A 23,982-nucleotide genomic window follows, 5' to 3' on the forward strand; every position below is an offset into this window, starting at 1 on the left:
CTATCAGTGCAGTCTCACCAGCGCATATCAGTGAAGGAGAAAAATTACTTATTTAGAAAATTTTACAACAGAAACTAAGAAAAACTTTTTCCCTGACAGACTTCCATGGAGGCATATGTTTGGGTAGCTCCGCCCTCGCTCCTATCCCATAGGACCCCACTCCCATAAGTTTTCAGGCTGAGCCAGAGGCTATGTTTCTTTTTTTTGTCCTCACTCAGGAGGACCATTCTGGTGTTGCGACTGGGGTCTCACGCGGGACAGTTTGCGAATATTGGGAGCGTCCTGTGGTGTCCAAAAGTTCAAGGATGGCAGCAGTAGTTCCTAAATGCCCAGGTAATAGCAGGGTGGTGAATGGCCCACATGGGCAGAAGATTGACACCTGTAAAAACGGAAGCTCTGCCAATGGCGACGGTGTGCTCTACTGTTCCTATCTCTGAGATCTGGGTCGCCCTGCGGATTAGGGTTGCCACCTCATCCTTTTAAACCAGGACACATATTAATTACACAGGTTCCGAGGCTAATATAATGCACATAAGGTGCTAAGTGAGTTTAATTACCACCTTAATCAGCCACAGAATCTGTGTAACTAATGATGTGTGTCCTGGTTTAAACTTCAGCAGCTGCAGTTTGTATTGGGAAGGTTATTTAATAAATGACTGCATGGCTTGAGTAGCAATTGTACATGTTATAATATTTATTTTCTTAACAATATGGATTTTTCCCTTAAAATTACTGAGATTTGTTGATTTCTGCAACAAATTCTCTGCAGCCTTATACATCTATACCTTGTCTGCTCTATGTAGGTTATAGCTGGAGGGGGGCAGTGTATTCCTTACTGATACTGTTCATAAATTGGCAGCCCTTCTGATGGTCTCTTAACCACTTGCCGACTGCCTAACGCCGATCTACGTCGGCAGTCAGCCCCTCACAGGCAAAGTGACGTAGGGCTACGTCACTAGCTTGTGAGGGTCTAGGGAGCGAGCGCGCGCCCCCGGAGGCGCGCTCCCGCGTGGTCACGGACCCCCCCGCGCGTGTGACCGGCGGACCCGATGTCCGCCGGTCACTCGGCGGGGGAGAGGGAGAATGTCAGGCAGCTTGTGTAAACAAGCTGCCTGTCATTCTCCTTGCTGTTAGGATACTGATCACTCGGATCTAGTATGTAGATCCGTTGATCAGTGTCCATACAGCTCAAGCCCCAGCCAATCACAGTAGAAAGCACGCCCCTAGGGATACACACAGCCCCTCCCTCCCAAATAAAGTTAACCCCTTCACTACCAGTGTATTTTTACAGTAACAGTGCATATATATAGCACTGATTACTGTAGAAATGTCACTGGTAACCCCAAAAGTGTCAAAAATGTCAGTCAAGGGTCCGATCTGTCCGCCCCAATGTCGCAGTACCGCAAAAAAAATCGCAGATCGCCGCCATTACACGTTAAAAAAAAAAACAACAAAAATGACAGAAATCTTTCCCTTTGTTATTAAACGCGATAACTTTTGCGCAAACCAATCAAAATACGCTTTTTGCGATTTTTTTTTACCAAACATAAGTAGCATAAAACAAATTGGCCGAAAAAGTAAAAAAATTTTGATTTTTAAATTTTTTTTTTGGGGAATTTCATATAAAAAAATGTGAAAAATATTGCTATTTTTGCAAAATTGACGCTCTTTTTTTGTTTATAGCGCGTGATCAAAAAATCGCACAGGTGATCAAATACCACCAAAAGAAAGCTCTGTTTGTGGGAAAAAAAGGACGCCAAATTCGTTTAGGTACAGCGTCGCATGACCGCGCAATTGTCCGTTAAAGTCACGCAGTGCCGAATCGCAAAATACCCCCTGGTCGGAATGGGGGTAAAATCTTCCGGGGCTTAAGTGGTTAAAGCTAGTGTATGAAAAGCTGACTAATGGACACTTTCTATTAAGCATCTCCAGATCTACATGTTATATGCACACCGTAAAATTGGCCTTTGCTGTTCATGCCTTGGCTGGTAAAACCCTGTATGAATTTAATGTCTTGTTCAGGCATGCAGGTTGCAAATGACCGCAACCATCAGGGTGCCACGGGTAGTCAAGACACTCTTAAGGAGTCTGTTACAACTCTCCCTGTGCAAGTATTCTCTCCTCCGACAATGTCAAGCTTTTCCTTGCAAGACCAGTCAATTGACCATTTTACCTCTCTTCAAACAATTCCTAATATGCATAGGAATATGCAGCTGAGGAAGATCTTTGAGAAGGTTTTTTGTACCTCCTTTCGTAGGCTGCTAGGATGCCTAAAATGGCAGAGGTACCTGCAATGCAATTAGCACTTCCAAAGGAGTGTATTGCCTTTTTTCATATGATGTTTAAGCTAGAAGATCATTCTTCAAGAGGGATGCAAATTGAACAGGACAGAGCAGCAGAATGTCTTAGTGGTCAGCACCTTGCAGTACTGGGTTGCTCAAGTTCCAACCCCAACCGGGACACTTCTACCTGCACTACAGGATGTCAGATTAAGGCACTTATGGGGAAGAAGTTTTCCATAAGGTCGCCTGTTTGGTTGATGTGGCCTTCATCAGCTTAGCCGTATACACTGAGTTGTCATTGGGGGATGCTGTGTCCTTCAGGGGTATACTCAATCAGGATGATTGGGTGTGTCCTTGGGGAGTGTAGCATCTTCTGGTGATAGCCTTGTGTTGGACTTGTCCCTAAGGGCTATATCTGTCTGCAGTTGCAGCCTGGGAGCCTACCTTTACTCTTTCCTCCCTTCCAATGCATTGGAAGTTGGGATGAAGAATATTCCATCCTAAATAATAATTATCACAAGTGGGACAATCTGGTCTACATTGCAAGAGTTTATTCTGCCCCTTCAAGGGCTAGCTTTATGTTGCTGGAAAATAGCTGGGGATGATTCTACAAGTAGAACATTCTTGTCTGCATTGCGAGAGTCTAAACAATTCCCTTAAAGGGCTAGGTTCATTTGATAGCAAATAGCTTGGAATAATTCTACAAGTGGGACAATCTTGTCTGTATTGCGAGAGTCTCGCAGCCCCCTTAAAGGGCTAGCTTCATTTGACAGAAAATAGCTGGGAATAATTCTACAAGTGGGACAATCATGTCTGCATTACGAGAGTCTAGCAGACCCCTTCAATGGCTAGCTTTTTTTTTTTTTTATAGCAAATAGCTGGGAATAATTCTATAAGAAGGATAATCTTGTCTTCATTGTGAGAGTCTAAACAGTACCCTTCAAGGGCTAGCCTCATTTGACAGCCAAGAGCTGTGTTTAGTCTGGCCTCCTTCCCTCAGAGTACATGCCTGCTGAATCAAAGAGGACTGCAGTTCAAGAGTCAGTGTCTAAATCCAAAAGTTTGCTCCTGCATTTCCGGCCCAGTGTCCAGAAAGAATTGAAGAGAGAAAGAGTCTTCAAGTAGTCAGCAAAGAGCTCAACTTCTGGGGGAAAGGTTGCTTACTGGCCTTTTTCATATTTGTGCCACCCATAGATATCTTATGGGTACCTGGTTGCTCCTTTTCTGCTAGGAAGATACAGCTTTGATCTCGGACGGTTGGACCTTCAAGTCAAGCAAGCACTTCAGGCCATGTTGGTCAATCAGCCACCTTCAAGCCTCTGACTGTGACAGGAAGAATCCTTTGCTCCAGCAACAATAAGCAAGTTCTGCTAGCCAACTAACTCTCTAGGGACAGCAATTCAAATTCCACCAGATGTGATTTTAAGAGGAGCACTATTGTTGCTCATAGGGGTGCCTATTTCCAATTCCCAGAGCTGTCTTCTGACATACCTCTCTTTCTACCTGGATTTAGACGTCATGCAGCATATACAGTGCCCGGCCAAAAAAAAAAGTTGCCACCAAAAAATAGGTCACACACACTAATATTTTGTTGGACTGCCTTTAGCTTTGATTAGGGCACACATTTGCTGTGGCATTGTTTTGATAAGCTTCTGCAATGTCACAAGATTTATTTCCATCCAGTGTTGCATTCATTTTTCACCAAATGATGGGAGAGTCGGACCACTGCGCAAAGCCTTCTCCAGCACATCCCAAAGATTCTAAATAGGGTTAAGTTCTGGACTCTGTGGCGGCCAATCCATGTGTGAAAATTATGTCTCATGCTCCCTGAACCACTCCTTTGCAATTTGAGCCTGATGAATCTTGGCATTGTTATCTTGGAATATGCCCGTGCCATCAGTGAAGAAAAAATGCATTGATGGAATAACCTGATCATTCAGTATATTAACCGCTTGCCGACCACCGCAAGTACATTTACTGCGGCAGTCAGCCCCAACTGGGCAAAGCGACGTAGTACTACGTCGCTCGCCCAGGAGTCTGTAGGGGGCGAGCACGCGCCCCGCCCCGCTCGTTCACGGCCATCCCCACGCGAGTGACCGGCGGCTCCGATGTCAGCCGGTCACTCGCGATCTCCCGCTGGAGAGGTAGAAAGGCAGGCGGCTAATGTAAACAAAGCCTCCTGTCATTCTCCCTGGTGTAACTGCAGAGATCATACGATCTTGCTATGTAGGATCGTATGTCTCTGTGGTTAAATCAAAAGCCACACCCCTTGACAGTTAGAAGCACACCCCTAGGGACACACTTAACCCCTGGATCTCTAATAAAGTTAACCCCTTCCCTGCCAGAGTAATTTTTACAGTAACAGTGCATATGTATAGCACTGATTACTGTAGTAATGTCACTGGTACCCCCAAAAGTGTCAAAAAGGTTAGTCAGGGGTCCGATCTGACCGCCGCAATGTTGCAGTCCCCCAAAAAAAATCGCAGATCGCTGCCTTTACTAGTTAAAAAAAAAACAATAAACAAAAAAATCTTTCCCTTAGTAAACGCAATAACTTTTGCGCAAACCAATCAAAATTCGCTTATTGAGATTTTTTTTTTGGGGGGGGAATTTCATATAAAAAAATTTGAAAAATATTGTTATTTTTTCAAAATTGACGTTTTTTGATTTATAGTGCAAAAAATAAAAATCGCACAGGTGATCAAATACCACCAAAAGAAAGCCCTATTTGTGGGAAAAAAAGGACGTCAATTTCATTAGGGTACAGTGTCGCATGACCGCGCAATTGTCCGTTAAAATCACGCAGTGCCGAATCGCAAAATAGGCCCTGGTCTTTGAGCAGCCAAATCCTCCGGGGCTTAAGTGGTTAAGGTAGTCAGCTGACCTCATTTTCTTTGGGCACATGCAGTAACTATCCAATAGGATGTATGCTTAGTTTAGTTAGTTGCTTAGTTAATTCCAGGTGGCAAATTTTTTTTTTTTTTTTTTGGCCGGGTAGTGTATGTCTGCTGGTTGGGTTCTCAATCTACTCCTCCTCTAGACAAGAATTATGGGCATATATACTGAGGGGAGTTCTCAGAACCCTACAAGAGTTTGGCTGGCTAGTCTTTCAAAAAGGGTCTTTTGATTTCTATGCAAATCCTTGTGTATCTGAGAGCTTAATCCATCACGGTTCAGGATAAATAGTTTTTGCCACTAGAGCATACTGGTGGTGATGCTGGGTATTCCTGACTTTCCTTTCTTCGCCTGTCAGTATCTCAATACCTGATGATCAGGACCATGGTCTCTCTCATCCCTATATTGAGGTGTGCTCAATGGAAAAGACCTCCTCTCCTAAAAGGTTTTTTTTCTCCAATGTTGATCATGCACCCAGCAATTCATGTCAGGCAGATGAAGCTGTGGATGCTGGCACAGTAACAAATCTGTGCTGCTGAGTTATTGCCAGTGGAACTCCCCTGTCAGGAAGTTGTTTTGCCAGTAGAACTCCCCGGTTGGTAAGTTAGTTTGAACACTCTGGTTTTGTGGCCAGCTCTTTCATGCTCTCTTTGCATTTTGTCATCTGACAGGCTTTTTAGTCTCCAGTGAGGCTGAATAATTTCACAGTGGTGTCCTGCATCAGTGGCAGGTCAGAACCTGCAGGGTCAGTCCACTCAGAAGATGTAGAGATGACTGGGATCTGGACGGAGTAGAATCTTCCTTATCTCTTTTAAATCGACATCAAATTTCTGGGAAGAATCTATATTCTGTGGCCCTATTGGGCAATAAGTGATTCCTACATACATGTCCCTCCTAGTGGGTTTTATCTCTGGACAAGATTTCAGAGTTAAATCTGATACCATCTTCTTACTGTTATAAGCTGAAAAACTTTTCCCTAAGGGCCTGGGCCAAGCCCTGGGTGCTGATGCTGTGTCAGATCAGTAAAGGTCTCACAAGCCATATGCTTTTCAGTTCGATCCATAAACGTTTTTTTTGGGGGGGGTTTGTTTCTAAAACCGTGGCAATGTTTGCAGTAATTCCCTATTGGACAAACAGGCCTGGCTTCCTGCCTTTGATACCGGGGTATTGGATTGAAGTCCTTTTTCTCAGATGAGATCTTCTGTCGTAAAGAGCAATATTCCATGTTTGTTCATCTTTTCCACTTTCTCATCCTGGCAGGAAGAGACTAATCTGGCATGGCTGTTTCTCTAAGCTAATATCTATAAATCCTACAAAAATATTTAAATAGAGCTTGTTCAGTTTGGACTACTTTGTTTTCTTTGCTTCAGTCCTCTGGTCAGGTGCATTCCAGACTTCAACAGATCTTAAAGCTCTCCTAGAGGGCAGATCTCTGCAGTCCCTGTCATATCCAATATCTTCTTGGTAGACTATCCTATGATCATCCAATACTTTGATGGGGAGTTGCATATGAGACTAGAAGGAGAACCAAGTCTCTCTAGGCAGGGTTTACTTCTTGCTCTGGGCTTTCTTGCTGGCTCCAGATGAGATCTGTTTGCAGTTCAGCCTGGGTAAAAACTAAGCTATGAAGACATGCACTCTAAGGGCTAGCTCTTCAGCCAGGAAGTTTGCCAAGATCACAGCTTCAGGCTAGGAAGGATCCCTTGGTGATTTACAGGTCCAGATGGGATTCCCTCAAGTCCATTTGGAGTAAGGACTGAGCCATGATTTCAATCTCTCTAGGTCTACATCGTTAGCAGGAACTTTGGCCAGAATCAGGGCTCTTAAGGCCCCTTGACAGCTTGCTGCTCCAGGTGAAATCTCAGTTCAGATTTAAAGCGGAGTTCCAGCCATTTACTCACCTGTCCAACGGTCCAGCGATGCGGCCGCCGGAAGCCTCGATCCTCTCCCTCGGCGCCGGCATCACTGCTGTGGGCACCCGGCTGTTACAGTTTGCGGCTTCACAGCCGGGTACCCACTGCGCATGCGCGAGTCGCGCTGCGCGCCGTGATTGGCCGGCAATCTTCTGGGACCTCTGACGTGTCCCAGAAGATTGAAGGGAGGGAGGGGGAGAGGAGAACTTCCGCTCAGGGCGCCGCGGCGCTCCGAGCGGAAGTGGGAGCGGGTACCTGTCAAAACTAGGTACCCGCTCCCCCCCCCAAAAAATGACATGCCAAATGTGGCATGTCGGGGGGTCAGGACTCCCTAAAGCGGAAGTTCCACTTTTGGGTGGAACTCCGCTTTAAGTAAAGTCTCAGTCATAAACGCAGCCTTTCTATGGGTTCTTTTCCTCAGTCTGGAGATTGCCAGGATCTGTGCCAAGAGGGATCCTTGTGGCTTACTGCCCAGTACGGGTAGTGTTTATATCCATACTGGGCGGCAATCTGAGGTGGCTTCAGCATTCAATAAGAACAAAGGATTTGTTCATCCCATATGCCGGACCACCAAGAATGACTGGTTCCACGCAATGGTTATTAGGATTTTTCAAACATGCTCTCAAGCTACTGTTTTGCTTAGACTTTTAGGCCATGTTTGTCACTCTCTCTAGCAGAATCAGCAGGAAGGAGATGTCATCCAGAATTTTTGCTGGATGGGTCATTCCAGCTAGTCATTAGGCTTATAAAGTTTGGGGCTTGGTTCCTATGGAAGCAGTCACCACACACTTATCCAGGAGTGTGTAGGCTTTGTGGGCTCCCTGTGAAAGGGTGCTAGGAGTAGTTGGAGGATGATATATCTTCCATTAAAGCTGTTCTGGTTCTTTGTGGGGTGTAGCTAACTTCCTTATGCTGCCAATACCTATCCCTAGGGTTTGTTGGCTATGACTGAAACCCTACTTTCTCTTTCGTTCATTGACGGACACAGCTCTTGATATTCTTAACCATAGGGTTATACTGCCCTCTACAGGAGTAGGACTCTAGGCAGAAAAAAGTCTGACTATGCCTATGGGCAGTCCCAGGGGATATACTCCCTCTCTCTGCTATAGGTACTAGTGCCTAGTCAGGAGTAAGGACCTAGTTCCTTGCTGGGATCTTTGATCGTATATGGCCGGGTCTCGGTCCGAGTAGCAGCATTCCTCCTGGAAGACAGCCCCCCATTTCAATGGAGAGGGGTTCTGTTTGTCTGGAGCGGTGCCCTCCTGTTTCCTGGTATGGTGAACAGCTGTCCCCCCTCTCCCCCTGGAGGGTTTTGGGGTGGATGTGGGCCACTTCTTGGGACTGTCGTACCTCCAGGGTTCCTCTCCTTCCCATCAGGCACCCCCCTCTTGTCATCTGTCCCCCATCCTACCCCCTTCCCTCTCCACATATGTTGTGGCTGTTTGGGTAGTCTGATCCACCTCCTCGGTTGAGGGCAGAGCGCTATGCTGACGATTGGTGCTGGGGGGGTGCTCTGCCGGCTACCAGACGATCGACTGTGCGGGGGGGTTGTACTTGTAGGGGGCTCCTGTCAATATTGACACTTTGGGCCCAATATGGACATTTTCCCTTAGGAGAGTACTCACTTTTGTTGCCAGCGACTTAGAGGTTAATGGCTGTGTGTTGAGTTATTTTGAGGGGACAGCAAATCTACACTGATATACAAGCTGTACACTCACTACTTCATTGTAGCAAAGTGTAATTTCTTCAGTGTTGTCACATGAAAAGATATAATAAAATATTTACAAAAATGTGAGAGGTGTACTCACTTTAGTGTGATACTGTAAATAGTGTGATACTGTAAATGGCTAATACCTATAAGGGAAGGGCATTATGCAACTTAAGTCACAGCTGCACAATTTGGTTTTTATCTACAGGATACCTTTACCGACAGTTTTTTGGCATTTAACCCTTTTTTTTGGGAATTAACCCTTTAAAGTGGTAGTAAACACTACTTAGACACTTGTACCTACAGGTAAGCTTATAATAAAGCTTATCTGTAGGTACAAGGAATATCGCCTAAATAGTGTGGGAGATAGTCACGGTTTCTGCAGCTGGTATTCTCACCAGCGCATGCACTCTGAAGGGACGACGTACTCATGCCATCACTTCAGAGCTCTGTGTCGCAGATGGGACTCCCATGCGCATGCACGGAAGTAACGTCATTGCGGCTCGACCACTTAAAGGGCCGAAGCCCTTAAACCTGTAAGGAAGACTGGGTGAAGATGGTAGCCCTGCCAGTAGTGACAGCACTCTGCTGGAGGGCTTAATTTTAAGGTATTTCATAATGTGCTGGTATGCGATGTGTACTAGCACAATATGCCTTAACTTGAAGTGAGTATTTTTTTTTAAATTGCATACTTGTTGTGGGTCGCTAACAAGCTGGCAGCTAGAAAATGTAGGCAATGTAATGCTCTCAATAGAGTTTTCCTTTAAAAAAGAAAGCCTGCTAAGCTTTTCGTATGCCATAGCTAAGTAAGAGCTTTTCAGGCTGCGTTCACACTAGCTGCAGCCACGGCTCACAGCAAGGGTCCAGGGCATCCCTGTTCTTCCTTTCAGGTGTGATTCTGGTCCAAATTTTTGCCTGAATTTGGAGCTAAAATGGATCAGAAGATGCACAGAATCCTTTTCCAGTGTGGACCGGGGCCACCCAGGAGCTATGTGAACTGGCTGTATTGAGAGCCAGTCACACTCTCCTGTGCTGCGAATTGGATGCAGGGAAACTGGCATCCAATTCTCGTAAACGTGAACCCAGCCTTAGAATAGTTTTTTTAGGGACTTCAGTTGAGATCCATATGCGCTGACCTTCCATTACTTGTAAAGTAGATAAACGTGGTTTGTTGTGGATTTTTTTTTTTTTTAATTTCAACAAATGTTTTGGTGGCGATACTGGTATCTTGCTTCAAAACCTTGCAGTTTCGTAAAGAGTTTAGGGTGCAGAGTTTTAGCCCCCATTCACACTAGGGCGACTCACGAGGCGACTTGTGTCGCCCCAGGTCGCCCCAGGTCGCTTGACATGACCAAACCAATGTAAATGAATCAGTGCCGTCTTAATTGCCGCTATTAAGGTCGCTCCGACTTCAGAAAAGGGTCCTGTACTACTTTCAGGCGACCAGTGATCCGACCTGTCCCATATACTTCAATGGGAGTCGCCTCCTTATCTTAATTGAAGCGACCTGTAATCCGACTTGTCATCCGACTTTGCTAAAAAATGGCAGTGAACAAGAAAAGAGCATAATTTTCTTGCAGGCATTAGCGGTCATTTTTTTAGGCAGGCATGTCATTTTTTGGATTTCGTTTCTGGGGGGTCTAAAAAGTGTCCCTGTCAAGTTTCAGCTCTGTAGCATGTCCAGAACCCCTAAAAAAAAAACATTTTTCTTTTAATTTTTTGTAGTGTCTTTACCAGCTGTCTTTTATACTTGCAGGCATTCATCAGCGGTCATTTTTTTAGGCAGGCATGTCATTTTTTGGATTTCGTTTCTGGGGGGTCTACAAAGTGTCCCTGTCAAGTTTCAGCTCTGTAGCATGTCCAGAACCCCTAAAAAAAATCATTTTTCTTTTAATTTTTTGTAGTGTCTTACCAGCTGTCTTTTTTTCTTGCAGGCATTTAGCGGGCATTTTTTTAAGCAGGCATGTCATTTTTGGGATTTCGTTTCTGGGGGGTCTAAAAAGTGTCCCTGTCAAGTTTCAGCTCTGTAGCATGTCCAGAACCCCTAAAAAAAAACATTTTTCTTTTAATTTTTTGTAGTGTCTTTACCAGTTGTCTTTTATACTTGCAGGCATTCATCAGCGGTCATTTTTTTAGGCAGGCATGTCATTTTTTGGATTTCGTTTCTGGGGGGTCTACAAAGTGTCCCTGTCAAGTTTCAGCTCTGTAGCATGTCCAGAACCCCTAAAAAAAATCATTTTTCTTTTAATTTTTTGTAGTGTCTTACCAGCTGTCTTTTTTTCTTGCAGGCATTTAGCGGGCATTTTTTTAGGCAGGCATGTCATTTTTTTTATTTAGTGTCTGGGGGGTCTAAAAAGTGTACCTGTCAATTTTCAGCTCTGTAGCATGTCCAGAACCCCTAAAAAACAGCATTTTTACTATATTTTCAGGAATACGGCTTCTCTGCGGCTGGCTTTTTTTCTTGCAGACATTTAGCGGGCATTTTTTTAGGCAGGCATGTCATTTTCTGGATTTAGTGTCTGGGGGGTCAAAAAAGTGTCCCTGTCAAGTTTCAGCTATGTAGCATGTCCAGAACCCCTAAAAAAAAATCATTTTTCTTATAATTTTTTGTAGTGTCTTACCAGCTGTCTTTTTTTCTTGCAGGCATTTAGCGGGCATTTTTTTAGGCAGGCATGTCATTTTTTTTATTTAGTGTCTGGGGGGTCTAAAAAGTGTACCTGTCAATTTTCAGCTCTGTAGCATGTCCAGAACCCCTAAAAAACAGCATTTTTACTATATTTTCAGGAATACGGCTTCTCTGCGGCTGGCTTTTTTTCTTGCAGACATTTTACGGGCATTTTTTGGGTGTCTTTGGAGGCATGTGCTTCTTAAAAATTATAGGAAAAAAGCTCTTTTTTTTTTTTTACGTTTCTGGACAGACAAACAAAGCTATGTGAGACACACAACACTGCACACATGGGAAAAAGGAAATATGTAAAAAAAAAACACAGGAAAAGGAAATTAGGTCACAAGACATCAGATTGTGATTGGCCAAATAAAAAGTTGCCTCGCGATTAGGTCGCGTCAAAGTCGCGCTAAGTCGCGCCAAAGTCGCGTCAAAGTCGCGCCAAAGTCGCGTCAAAATCGCGTCAAAGTCGCGCTGGAAGCGACGCTACTTTAGTGGTAGCGGCAGTGTGAACCAGCACTTACACTGCTCAAAAAAATTAAAGGAACACTTTTTAATCAGACTATAGCATCAAGTCAGTTAAACTCCTGGGATATCGATCTGGTCAGCAGAGGGAGTTGTTAATCAGTTTCAGCTGCTTTTGGTGTTATTGAAATTAACAACAGGGGCTCTAGAAGGACAACAATGAGACAGCCTCCAAAACAGAATGGTTTTACAGGTGGAGGCCACTGGAATTTTTCCCTACTCATCTTTTCTGAATGTTTTTTAATTGTTTTGCATTTGGTTAGGGTCAGTGTCACTGCTGGTAGCATGAGGCGGTACCTGGACCCTATAGAGGTTGCACAGGCAGTCCAACTCTGAGGTCTGTGCGTCCCTTCATGGATATACCTCTCCAGACCATCACTGACCCACAACCAAACCAGTCATGCTGATTGATGTTACAAGCAGCATAATGTTTTCTGCGGCCTCTCCAGACCCTTTCACATCTGTCTCATGTGCTCAGGGTGAACCTGCTCTCATCTGTGAAAAGCACAGGGCGCCAGTGGCAGACCTGCCAAATCTGGTGTTCAATGGCAAATGCCAATTGAGCTCCATGGTGGTGACCAGTGAGCACAGGGCCCACAAGAGGATGTCGGACCCTCAGGCCACCCTCCTGAAGCCTTTTTGTGATTGTTTGGTCAGAGACATTCACACCAGTGGCCTGCTAGAGGTCATTTTGTAGGACTCTGACAGTGCTCATCCTGGTCCTCCTTGTACAAAGGAGCAGATACCGGTCCTGCTAATGGGTTAGGGACTTTTTACGGCCCTGTCTAGCTCTCCTAGAATAACTGCCTGTCTCCTGGAATCCCCTCCATGCTCTTGAGACTGTGCTGGTAGACGGAGCAAACCTTCTGCCAATGGCATATATTGATGTGCCATCCTGGAGGAGATGGACTGCCTCTGCAACCTCTATAGGGTCCATGTATACATGTAGTGACATTGACCCTAACCAAATGATGAGTAGGGGAAAAAATGTCAGTGGCCTCCACCTTGGCTCCGCTGTGTGCTGTCTCGCCAGGGGATCCTACAGGGACGCTGCTCGTCACTGGGTGGATGAGAGCATCCGAGCACCATCGGCCAGCTAAACTCAATTCCTAATCAGACTATTGATTGAGTCCCTAATTCGGTAAGGTATATAACCATCACTCCATGCGGTCATGCAATGCTGCATGGAGCTGATGGTCTCATGAACAAATGGTGATTCCAAACAATACAGGTACTATTTTGGGACACATACTATATCTCTTTTTTCTGGTTCAAACATTTTATTGGAGAACAAAGTAAACAGGTAACAACAATTTGGTAAACAGAGTGACAAGATAAATACAAGCCAGATGCGCGTAACAAAATAACGGCTACAATAACCATGGGTCAAACTTAGGAGTAGGTGGAGAAGAGGCAACCAGGGGGGGCTGTGGTCAGGACCCTGCGACCAGCGTAGCCAACCCATAGGCACCCCATAAAGGGAACACTCTGTGCCCAGGTGGGAAGGCGCGGTCAAGCAGCAGACAAAGCAAGGGTGAACAAAGCCCAGTAGCACGTGAGAAGAAATAAATGGGTGCGATAATCCACATGGTAATGCAACTAGACGGGGGAAACAGAGGATACAATAAGTAAAACCAGGAAAAGCAGGCCAAACCAGGGAGCCTGCGGGGTGCACTCTGTAGTTCATGACAGGCTCAAACAGGTGTGTTGTTGGTACCAGAACAAATCACGTAGGGAGGTGGAGTAGGAAGAAAAAAGGGGGGGGGAGAAAAAAAGGGGGGGGGGGAATGTTCGCCGGGGGGGGCAATGAACAGGAAGTAGTAACCAATAAGCCTCAGGTTAACATCAGGGCAGTAGGAGGGAGGTGTCGAAATTGGAGGGAAGAAAATGGTCAACCCAAGGTTGCCAAAGTTTACTGTACTTGTCTATTTTATCCATTAGAACCGCCTCAATTTTGGCGTGTATCATGGCGGTGGTGACCCGCTGCTTGACCTCAGGCAAGGAGAGGTGCGGTGACTTCCATGCTCTTGCAATGGTTTGTTTGGCTGCCGTGGTGACTTGGAGGAATAATTTGTGCTGAAATTTAGATACAGGGTCTGGCTTCACATTGAGTAACGCGAAGAGGGGGTCAGGTGCGATTGATTCAGCCATCAAGGTAGAGAGGACTTGGAAGACAGCTTGCCAGAAGGTTTTTACTAGCGGGCAAGTCCACCAGATGTGCATGTGCGTGCCTGCCTCCAGGCAGCCTCGGAAGCATGTGGAAGAGTGGGAGGGTAGGAATTTCACAATGCGTGAGGGTACCAAGTACCACCGCATCAGCACTTTGTAATTGGTTTCCAAGGCAATTATATTTTGGGAGGCTGCTTTTGTCACTTGCCAGATCTTAGCCCAGTCTTCAGTATCTAAGGAGGACCCCAGATCTTGTTCCCATTTAGCAGTATAAGTGGGAGGGGTGTTGTCAGGGGAGTCTGTGAGATTGGAGTACAGTTGGGAAATGAGGCCCCGGGTGTGCGGGTTACGGTGGCAGGTATGTTCGAAGGCAGTCATGGTGGGCAGAGAAGAGTCAGTGCGGATGCAATTGGCGTAAAAGTGTTTTAGTTGGAGGTAGCGGAAAATCTCAGAGCTCTGTAGGTGGTGGGACTCACAAAGCGCAGAGAAAGGTTTGATGGTGTCGGATTCTTTCAGAGTGTGTGCCCGAAGTAGACCAGCTGACGTCCAGTGTCGGAAGGACGAGGGGGATTCCCAGGCCGGGAGAAAGGATGGGTTGTGTAGAAAGGAAAGCAGCGGGTTATGTGGAGATTGTAGCTTGAATTTAAATTTTAGGGCGTCCCAGAGGCGTAGGGAGTGGCGCATGATGGGATTAGAGATGGACTTCCGATCGGAGTGAGTAAGCCATAACAAGTTAACTACAGAGAAGGGGTCGCATTCAACCGTTTCCAGGGATACCCAAAGAGGGACTTCACAGGTGGCATGCCACTTGGGCAGCTGGGCCAGCTGGGCTGCCTGGTAATATTTGGTAAAGTGTGGGAGGCCAAGGCCACCTCAGAGTTTGTGGAGAAAGAGTGTTCTGCGGGGTATTCTAGGTCTAGACTTGCCCCAGACGTATGTGAAGGTGCGTCTCTGAAGCTGGCGAAGGTAGTAAGAGGGGACATTAACCGGGAGCACCCGGAAGAGATACAGAATCTTAGGTAGAATGGCCATCTTAGCGACAGTGATGCGCCCCATCCAGGCTAGGGGTATGGAGGACCAAGATGCCATCAAGTTCGTGAGATGACGAAGCATGGGGGGGTAGTTAGCCGAAAACAGCTCCAGCGGGTCCGCCGTCAACTTAATCCCCAGGTAGGGTAGGGAGTGCTGTGCCCAGGAGAAGGGGAGCACCGCACGTAGTTGTGAAAGGAGAGAAGGGGGCAGAGAAACATTGAGAGCACGCGACTTACCGGGGTTAACAGTCAGGCCTAAAAGGTGTGCGAACTGGGACATGGTAGCGAGGAGGTTGGGTACGGAAATGAGAGGGGACGTAAGGAACAAGAGGATGTCGTCCGCGAAGAGACACAGTTTGTGGTGGAAGCCCCCAAATTCAAGACCTTTTATGTCGGGGTTGGCGCGGATTTTGTGTGCTAGGGGCTCTATTGCTAGTGCGAAGAGGAGGGGTGATAAAGGGCAGCCTTGCCTAGTGCCAGACCGAATCGGGAAGGGGGATGAGCGGAAGCCTGCATAGCGGACAAACGCTGTTGGGGAAGAATAGAGCGACGATATCCAAGAGAGAAAGTGAGGGCCAAAACCCCATCTGTGTAATACGGTTTGTAAGTAAGACCAGGAGAGAGAGTCAAATGCTTTGCTAATGTCAAGGGAGACAAAGCAGGCAGGGATGTTACGACGACGTGCGAGATAGGTTAGGTGTATAGCCCTGCGAACGTTGTCTCCGGCTTGCCGGCAGGGAATGAAACCGGTTTGGTCCTTATGGATTAGGGAGCCTATGATCGGGTTAAGGCGTGTAGACAGTATTTTGGCCATCACTTTGACGTCTATATTTAGAAGAGAGATTGGGCGATAATTGGACCAGGAGGAGTCATCTGTGTGTGGTTTGGGAATCATAGAAATGGCCGCTTCCAAGGAGTCTCGGCCAAACGTATGGCCTTTGAGTATTGAGTTGAAAGCATTGGAAAGCATTGGGGTCAAGAGTTCGGAGAAGCGTTTATAGTAGGAGGCGGTGAAACCGTCGGGACCAGGTCGTTTGTGGAGTTTAAGGGCTTTAACCGCCGCTTGAATTTCCAGATCAGAAATAGGCTGTTCCAAGGTTTCCCTGTGGGTATCAGACAGGACAGGTAAGGCAATATCGGAGAAAAACTCAGAGAGTTGGGAGTCCGTTGGGGTTTGGGAGGAGGAGTAAAGCTTGGAGAGCTGGCGTCGGAAAGTGTCAAGTATTTTGACGGGGTTGCTAGTGTGGGTTGTGGGGGAGGTTTGCAAACGAATCGGTTTGCGGGCAACGGCGACATTGCGTAGGGAGAGGGCGAGGAAAGTGTCCGGTTTATTCGCTTTGCAATAAAATTTATGACGAGTACGTCTGAGTTGTTTGTCAGCCGCGTCTGTAAGGAAGAGATTCAATTCCAGTGTAGCCTTGTCAAAAATTAGCTTGTTTGCAGGGGTGGGGTGGGCCTGGAAGCTGCGGTGGGCTTGATTAAATGCAGAATCCAAGGCTTGATAGGTGAGGCGGCGTTCCTTCTTGCGTCTGGATGCTAGGCTAATGAGAGTACCCCTGAGCACGGTCTTGTGCGCTTCCCAGATGGTGAGTGGGGAGACATCTGTGGTGGTGTTGTGAGCGATGTAGTCTTTGATCGCAGTTGCAATCTCAGATCTGTGAGAGGGATGGGCAAGCAAAGTATCATTCAAGACCCAGGAGAATGTGTGTTGTTTAGGGATCAGAGAATCAAAAGAGGAAACCACAGCAGCGTGGTCAGACCAGGGAATAGGTATGATCGTTGAGGCTAGGAGGGAGGGGGAGGTGGCCGCTGGGACGAGGATATGGTCTATGCGTGAGAAGGTATTATGTGGGTGGGAGTAGAAAGTGTATTGCCTCTTGGACGGGTTATGTTCACGCCAAGTGTCAACAAGAGAGTGATTGTGGAGCAGTTGCTGGAAGGAGAGGCGGTGTGGGGATGGAGACGCTGTGGCGGGGGACTTGTCTAAGGACGGATATAAGACCTGGTTCGAGTCACCACATAGAATGGTCGTACCTTTTTTGTGTAGTTCCACGACTTGAAGAAAATGTGTAAGGAAGGAGCTGGAATTGGTGTTGGGTGCGTAGTATGAGGCTAGGGTCACTTCCGTGTCCAGCAAGGTGCCAATAAGGATAAGGTATCTACCTTCAGGGTCCGCTATAGACGAATGGAGCGCAAAAGGAGTGGTCCGGTGGAAGGCGATCATCACCCCTCTCTTCCTGACAGCAGCTGAGGCTGTGAAGAACTGAGGAAAAGAGGCAGTTAGGAAGTTAGGGGTATGGGAGGAGGAAAAATGAGTTTCCTGTAAGCAGGCGACATGCACATCAAGCGAAGCCAGTGAGCGAAAGGCCTTGCGGTGCTTTTGAGGAGAGTTAAGGCCTTGGACATTAAGTGATAGAACATTCAGGGTGGCCATGGGTCATTTGGGCGAAAGCAGCAAAACGGAGGAGGCAAAAGCATGAGTAGTGGAGCCCCCCGGCGAACAGGGAAAAGGGAGGGGGAAGACAGAGGTAGCAGAGAAGAGGGAGTACACAAAGGGGAGGAGGGAAACATAGACACTATAACAAATAAAGACATTTGTAGAAGTAAGGAAATTAAAGAAAAAAGAAAAAACCCTTCCGTTCGTGCAGGGGTTGACCCACTACACGGAGGGGAGGAAATCACCTCAGGAAGTCTCCAGAAGGAGGGTTCCGGAGGAGAGTGGAGGCGGCAGTGACAACTGACCAGCGACACGACCGCCTAAAAAAAAAATAGTATGTAAGATGTATGGTGGTGACCAGGGGAGGAAACAGGTTCCATTAGCATGGAATGACAAAAAAAAAAAAAAAATTGAAAAATAATTATAGGAGCGTTCCAGATAGTCCAGAGTTCAACTAGGCGAGAGTTCATCGTGTGGTAAGGCTCCGACATCATAGTTGAGAATAGTGGAGAAGAAGAACAGGTGCTAGTTCCATGCAAACAGGATCCAAGTGTATAAGTAGTAGGCAGGGGGGAGACAGCAGAGTCTCACACGGAAAGACTGAAGAAGTAGACAGACCAAGGGGTCCAGGAGGTAATTGATAGGCATAGATTCAGTCCATTGAATCAACAGGGGGTGGTAGCGGAGATGAATGGCGACTTCTCTTCGGGGTGGTGGAAGTGGAGGAGGTCGGCTTCAAAGGGGATCCGGAAGCCGAGCGTCTGCGTTGCGGGGGGGGGGGGGGGTGCAGGAGTGGATGGTGGGGAAAGCAAATGGAGATCTTGAAGGAGACGCTGGAGTTCTGATGTGGTCTTGCAGGTGTGTTTGCGGCCTTGGTGGGTAACGCGTACAGAGAATGGGAAACCCCAGGAATAAACAATATGGTGCTGTTGGAGGGTTTGCAGCAGGGGTTTAAATTCTCTGCGTTTAACGATGGTTGCTTTACAGAGATCTGTGAAGAGTTGGTAATCATAACCCTGAAAGTGGAGTGATTCCTTATGCCTGGCTGCCTGCAGGAGCTGCTCCTTGGTTCTGTAATAGTGTAATTTCGCTATTATGTCTCTGGGCGGGCCGTCAGGTTTGCGCGGGGCCAGAGCCCGGTGGACCCGGTCCATTTCAAGGCGTTCTAGGGGGATTGAGGGAGAAAGCTCCTGGAAAAGAGCAGTGACAGTGGATTGGAGGTCCACCACCGTCTCAGGTATCCCTCTAATCCTGATATTAGAGCGTCGGGCCCTATTTTCTTGGTCCTCCAGTTGGAGCTGCAGGGTCTGATTCTCCTCCCGGAGGGCTTCCAATTCCTCAGAGTGATTGGAAACATTCACCTCAAGGTCATCCGTTCTGAGTTCCAATTCGGCCGTGCGTTGGCCCAGTTCTCTGATCTCCCTGGTGAGCTTATCAGTTATTTGGTCAGACGTTTGCTTCAGGGCCTTTTGGAGGATAAGCTCAAAGTGTTGGAGGAGACTGGGATGTTGGGGATCATGTGGACCAACCCCTTGGGTGTGTGGTATATCTGAGTCCGATTCACCTTCGTCCGGGTGGAGCTGGGAGAATCGGGCGGTCTTGGAGGAGCCGGTGCGGGATACAAGTGGTGGCGCCATTTTGGAGGAGGCTCGTACTAGGACGTCCCGGATATTGCGGCTTTTAAGCTTAGATTTTGCACCTTCAGAGACCATGCTTAGACTATTGGTGTTTATGGGAATCGATGGGACAGGTGTGGGCAGGTTAGGATGCGGCTGGTCACCGATGCTAGCGGCGGGGTATCGCTGGTCAGAGCGGAGCTCAAACAGACATGTCCGTCCTGCAGAGTCCGCGCATGCGCACCCACTCGGTCACATATGTCATACTATTGTCCACAAATGCTGAAAGTGATAGATGGTCTGTTAGGGTAGCAGGTGTTCTCTCTCCTGCCAAGTAAAAGAAGACACTCCAAGCAGGCTATAATGTAGAGAAGTACAGATAGGAAGCGTGGTGGCACTGTGGGAGTTGGCAGCTTCACATGCAGAGCAGAGAGGTGTTTGTGGCTAGGGTCTGCAGAGTGTCAATAGTAATGGAGCAGTCTGTGCAGGGAGAGGAAGGGCTGACTGTGGATCGGGAGTAGTGAGTCACTGGGGGAGCTGGGAGCAAGCTGTGTGGAGAAAGGCTGGATCTAAAATGGCGGCTGGCCGCAGTAGGCTCGAGCCAGGATGCAATCAAAAATGTAATTCCCTGGAGGCGTTGGGGTACAGTGGGGGACCCAGAGGGCCTAATCCGGCCAGATAGATGGCAGATGGCAAGCACAGTCAGTCAGGCAGGCTCTTACTAGGGCGTGGTGGCGGCGGTCCCCTTAGTAGGCCGCGGGTCTCGCCGCGGGTCAATCCGGCCTCCTGCTGAGGAAATGGCGGTAGTGCCAGGGGCCTCCAGGGGTGCCCAGTCGGGGGGGATGGTGTGGCCCTCAAATCAAGCCCTCAAGGGCGCGGATGGAGGCAGATGAGAGCTCCGGCGGTCCGGAGCGGTGGCGGCAGGCTCCGTGTAGGCCGCGGGTCAATCCGGCCTTCTACTGCGAAAATGGTGGCAGTGCTGGATGCCTCCAGGGGTGCCCACTCAGGGGGGATGGTGTAGCCCCCAAATCAAGCCCTTAAGGGCGTGGATGGAGGCAGATGAGAGCTCCGGCGGTCCGGAGCGGTGGCGGCAGGCTCCGTGTAGGCCGCGGGTCTCGCCGCGGGTCAATCCGACCTTCTGCTGCCGAAATGATGGCAGTGCTGGATGCCTCCAGGGGTGCCCAGTCGGAGGGGATGTTTTATTCAATACGGCAAGCCCTCAGTATCGTGGATGGAGGCTGATGATATCTCCGGCGGTCCGGAGCTCCAGGGAGAGCGTCTAGCGCGGTCTACTTCCGGGGGCGGGCCATCATACTATATCTCTTTTTATTCTATCTTTAACACTGCGGGGGCTTCATTTCTCAGTTGGAGCTCATCCCCCTTTGTCATAAACTTTGCTTTTGCAAAAGTAATATCTAACTCTTCTCTGATACTAAGTACTCTTGAAACATCTATCTTTCCCATAAGTACCTTCAGAATTCACCTTTTTATAGATTCTCCCAACTGACTGATGCCTTTTTGAGCAGCCGTCCTTTCAGAGTCCTTGTGTATGCAGCTTTGTCTCCATTTGCTGATTCACCTACCAGGGGGTCCATATGTGCACTGGTTTACCCAGCAGAAGCCACCATATTCCAGTCAGCTAAGATGTGCAATATATTTATTTGAATGTTGTAAGTACAATTGCAGCTTATGTAATGTTTAGACAGTGATAATACTCTACAGATATTTTTGTCAATTTGTGTTGCTAAAATGTGATACATATGATCATACTTACTAATATAATGTGCAATAAAACCTTGGTTTGTGAGAATAATTCATTTCAGGAAACATGCATGTAATCCAAAGCACTCTTACAGTGGGTACGGAAAGTATTCAGACCCCCTTAAATTTTTCACTCTTTGTTATATTGCAGCCATTTGCTAAAATCATTTAAGTTCATTCTTCTTCCTCATGAATGTACACATAGCACCACATACTGACAGAAAAACACAGAATTGTTGACATTGTTGCAGATTTATTAAAAAAGAAAAACTGAAATATCACATGGTCCTAAGTATTCAGACCCTTTGCTGTGACACTCATATATTTAACTCAGGTGCTTTCCATTTCTTCTGATCATCCTTGAGATGGTTCTACACCTTCATTTGAGTCCAGCTGTGTTTGATTATACTGATTGGACTTGATTAGGAAAGCCACACACCTGTCTATATAAGACCTTCCAGATCACAATGCATGTCAGAGCAAATGAGAATCATGAGGTAAAAGGAACTGCCTGAAGATCTCAGAGACAGAATTGTGGAAAGGCACAGATCTGGCCAAGGTTACAAAAAGATTTCTGCTGCACTTAAGGTTCCTAAGAGCACAGTGGCCTCCATAATCCTCAAATGGAAGACGTTTGGGACGACCAGAACCCTTCCTAGAGCTGGCCGTCCGGCCAAACTGAGCTATCGGGGGAGAAGAGCCTTGGTGAGAGAGGTAAAGAAGAACCCAAAGATCACTGTGGCTGAGCTCCAGAGATGCAGTCAGGAGATGGGAGAAATTTGTAGAAAGTCAACCATCACTGCAGCCCTCCACCAGTTGGGGCTTTATGGCAGAGTGGCCCGACGGAAGCCTCTCCTCAGTGTAAGACACATGAAAGCCCGCATGGAGTTTGCTAAAAAACACCTGAAGGACTCCAAGATGGTGAGAAATAAGATTCTCTGGTCTGATGAGACCAAAATAGAACTTTTTGGCCTTAATTCTAAGCGGTATGTGTGGAGAAAACCAGGCACTGCTCATCACCTGTCCAATACAGTCCCAACAGTGAAGCATGGTGGTGGCAGCATCATGCTGTGGGGGTGTTTTTCAGCTGCAGGGACAGGACGACTGGTTGCAATCGAGGGAAAGATGAATGCGGCCAAGTACAGGGATATCCTGGACAAAAAACTTCTCCAGAGTGCTCTGGACCTCAGACTGGGCCGAAGGTTTACCTTCCAACAAGACAATGACCCTAAGCACACAGCTAAAATAACGAAGGAGTGGCTTCACAACAAATCTGTGACTGTTCTTGAATGGCCCAGCCAGGGCCCTGACTTAAACCCAATTGAGCATCTCTGGAGAGACCTAAAAATGGCTGTCCACCAACGTTTACCATCCAACCTGACAGAACTGGAGAGGATCTGCAAGGAGGAATGGCAGAGGATCCCCAAATCCAGGTGTGAAAGACGTGTTGCATCTTTCCCAAAAAGACTCCTGGCTGTATTAGATCAAAAGGGGGCTTCTACTAAATACTGAGCAAAGGGTCTGAATACTTAGGACCATGTGATATTTCAGTTTTTCTTTTTTAATAAATCTGCAACAATGTCAACAATTCTGTGTTTTTCTGTCAGTATGGGGTGCTATGTGTACATTCATGAGGAAGAAAAATGAACTTAAATGATTTTAGCAAATGGCTGCAATATAACAAAGAGTGAAAAATTTAAGGGGGTCTGAATACTTTCCGTACCCACTGTATATTAAAGTGAATTTCCCCATAAGAAATAATGGAAACTCCCATTTATTCATAGGTCCTTCAGTTTTATAACCCATATATAAAGATTATAGCAATGTGATAGGTTGTGTAACCATAAAATGTCCATCCACAAATGGCAGCCTCCACAAGGGGATTAGAAGCAAAATCCAGCAGGAACTACGGAGTATAAAAGAGAAGAGAGGCACCTCTAAGTGTAGCAATATGGTTCCATTTAATGAAGGTTCAACATTTAGCAACTCACATGGTTGATGATTAAAAGAGGCACATCTAAGTATGCAGGCATCTGGGATAAAGCAGTCTACAGTTTTGACAGATAAAGCAGTCTATAGTTTTGACATAACGCTACTTATATAAAAAGACATCGCTTGTTTATCAAGTCAACATTTATAAAAAAAATTTTGCTTGTCTTGCAAAATGCTCTCAAACCAAGTTACTCTCAATCCAAGGTTTTACTGTACTTACATTTTAGAAAAAATAGTACCCATTTGACAAACCTCTGAAGAAAGATTTCCAAAACATGTCAGGTGTCTACGCAAGTGTCCATGGAGTCTATCCCGATAGTTACTCATGGGTAGCCCTATGTTTGCCATGTTCCTTTTTCATCAAGGGTATTCAGTTGTAATTTCTTATTCTTTGTATATCATTCATATACAAGGTTTTGACTTGATGTTGTGCTCTGATTAAAAAAGTATTCCTTTCATTTTTTTTGAACAGTGTAGTATTTTACATGCAACCTATATTTCAATTCAAAACCGAGTCATGTTCTCAGCTTTCTCATAAAATAACACTGAGCTGATCATTGCCTAAACAGTGTAAAGAAACTGTATCTTTAGGTGTCTTTAAATAGCACATCAGTAAATCTTGTGATATTACAGAATATACAGTAGCTACTATTGAGGCTTTGGAAAACACTGGACAAGAGTTATCTCTCTGACTTAGCAACAACTCTATCTAAAATCTACTGAGCAATCTTGACTAGGGTCGAGGAGGTTAAAAGCAAGTCTTTTTATTCACATCTACAATTTCTCTGCTTGCTAGAGATTTCCCTCTATGATATTTAATAGTCTGACACATAGCCCAGGCAGATCAATGTTTCCTTGGCCACCTCCAGACCAATAAACCTTTGTCAGAAAATGTCCCTATAGGCTGGAATGTGGAAATTTACAGCACAACATTTGGCACAAGTAAAGTTCTATAGAGATTTAAAATGTGACTCCAGTTTTGATGAAA

This window comes from Pelophylax lessonae (genome assembly GCF_965119305.1).
Source record: "Pelophylax lessonae genome assembly, chromosome: 4".
Classification (NCBI taxonomy): domain Eukaryota; kingdom Metazoa; phylum Chordata; class Amphibia; order Anura; family Ranidae; genus Pelophylax; species Pelophylax lessonae.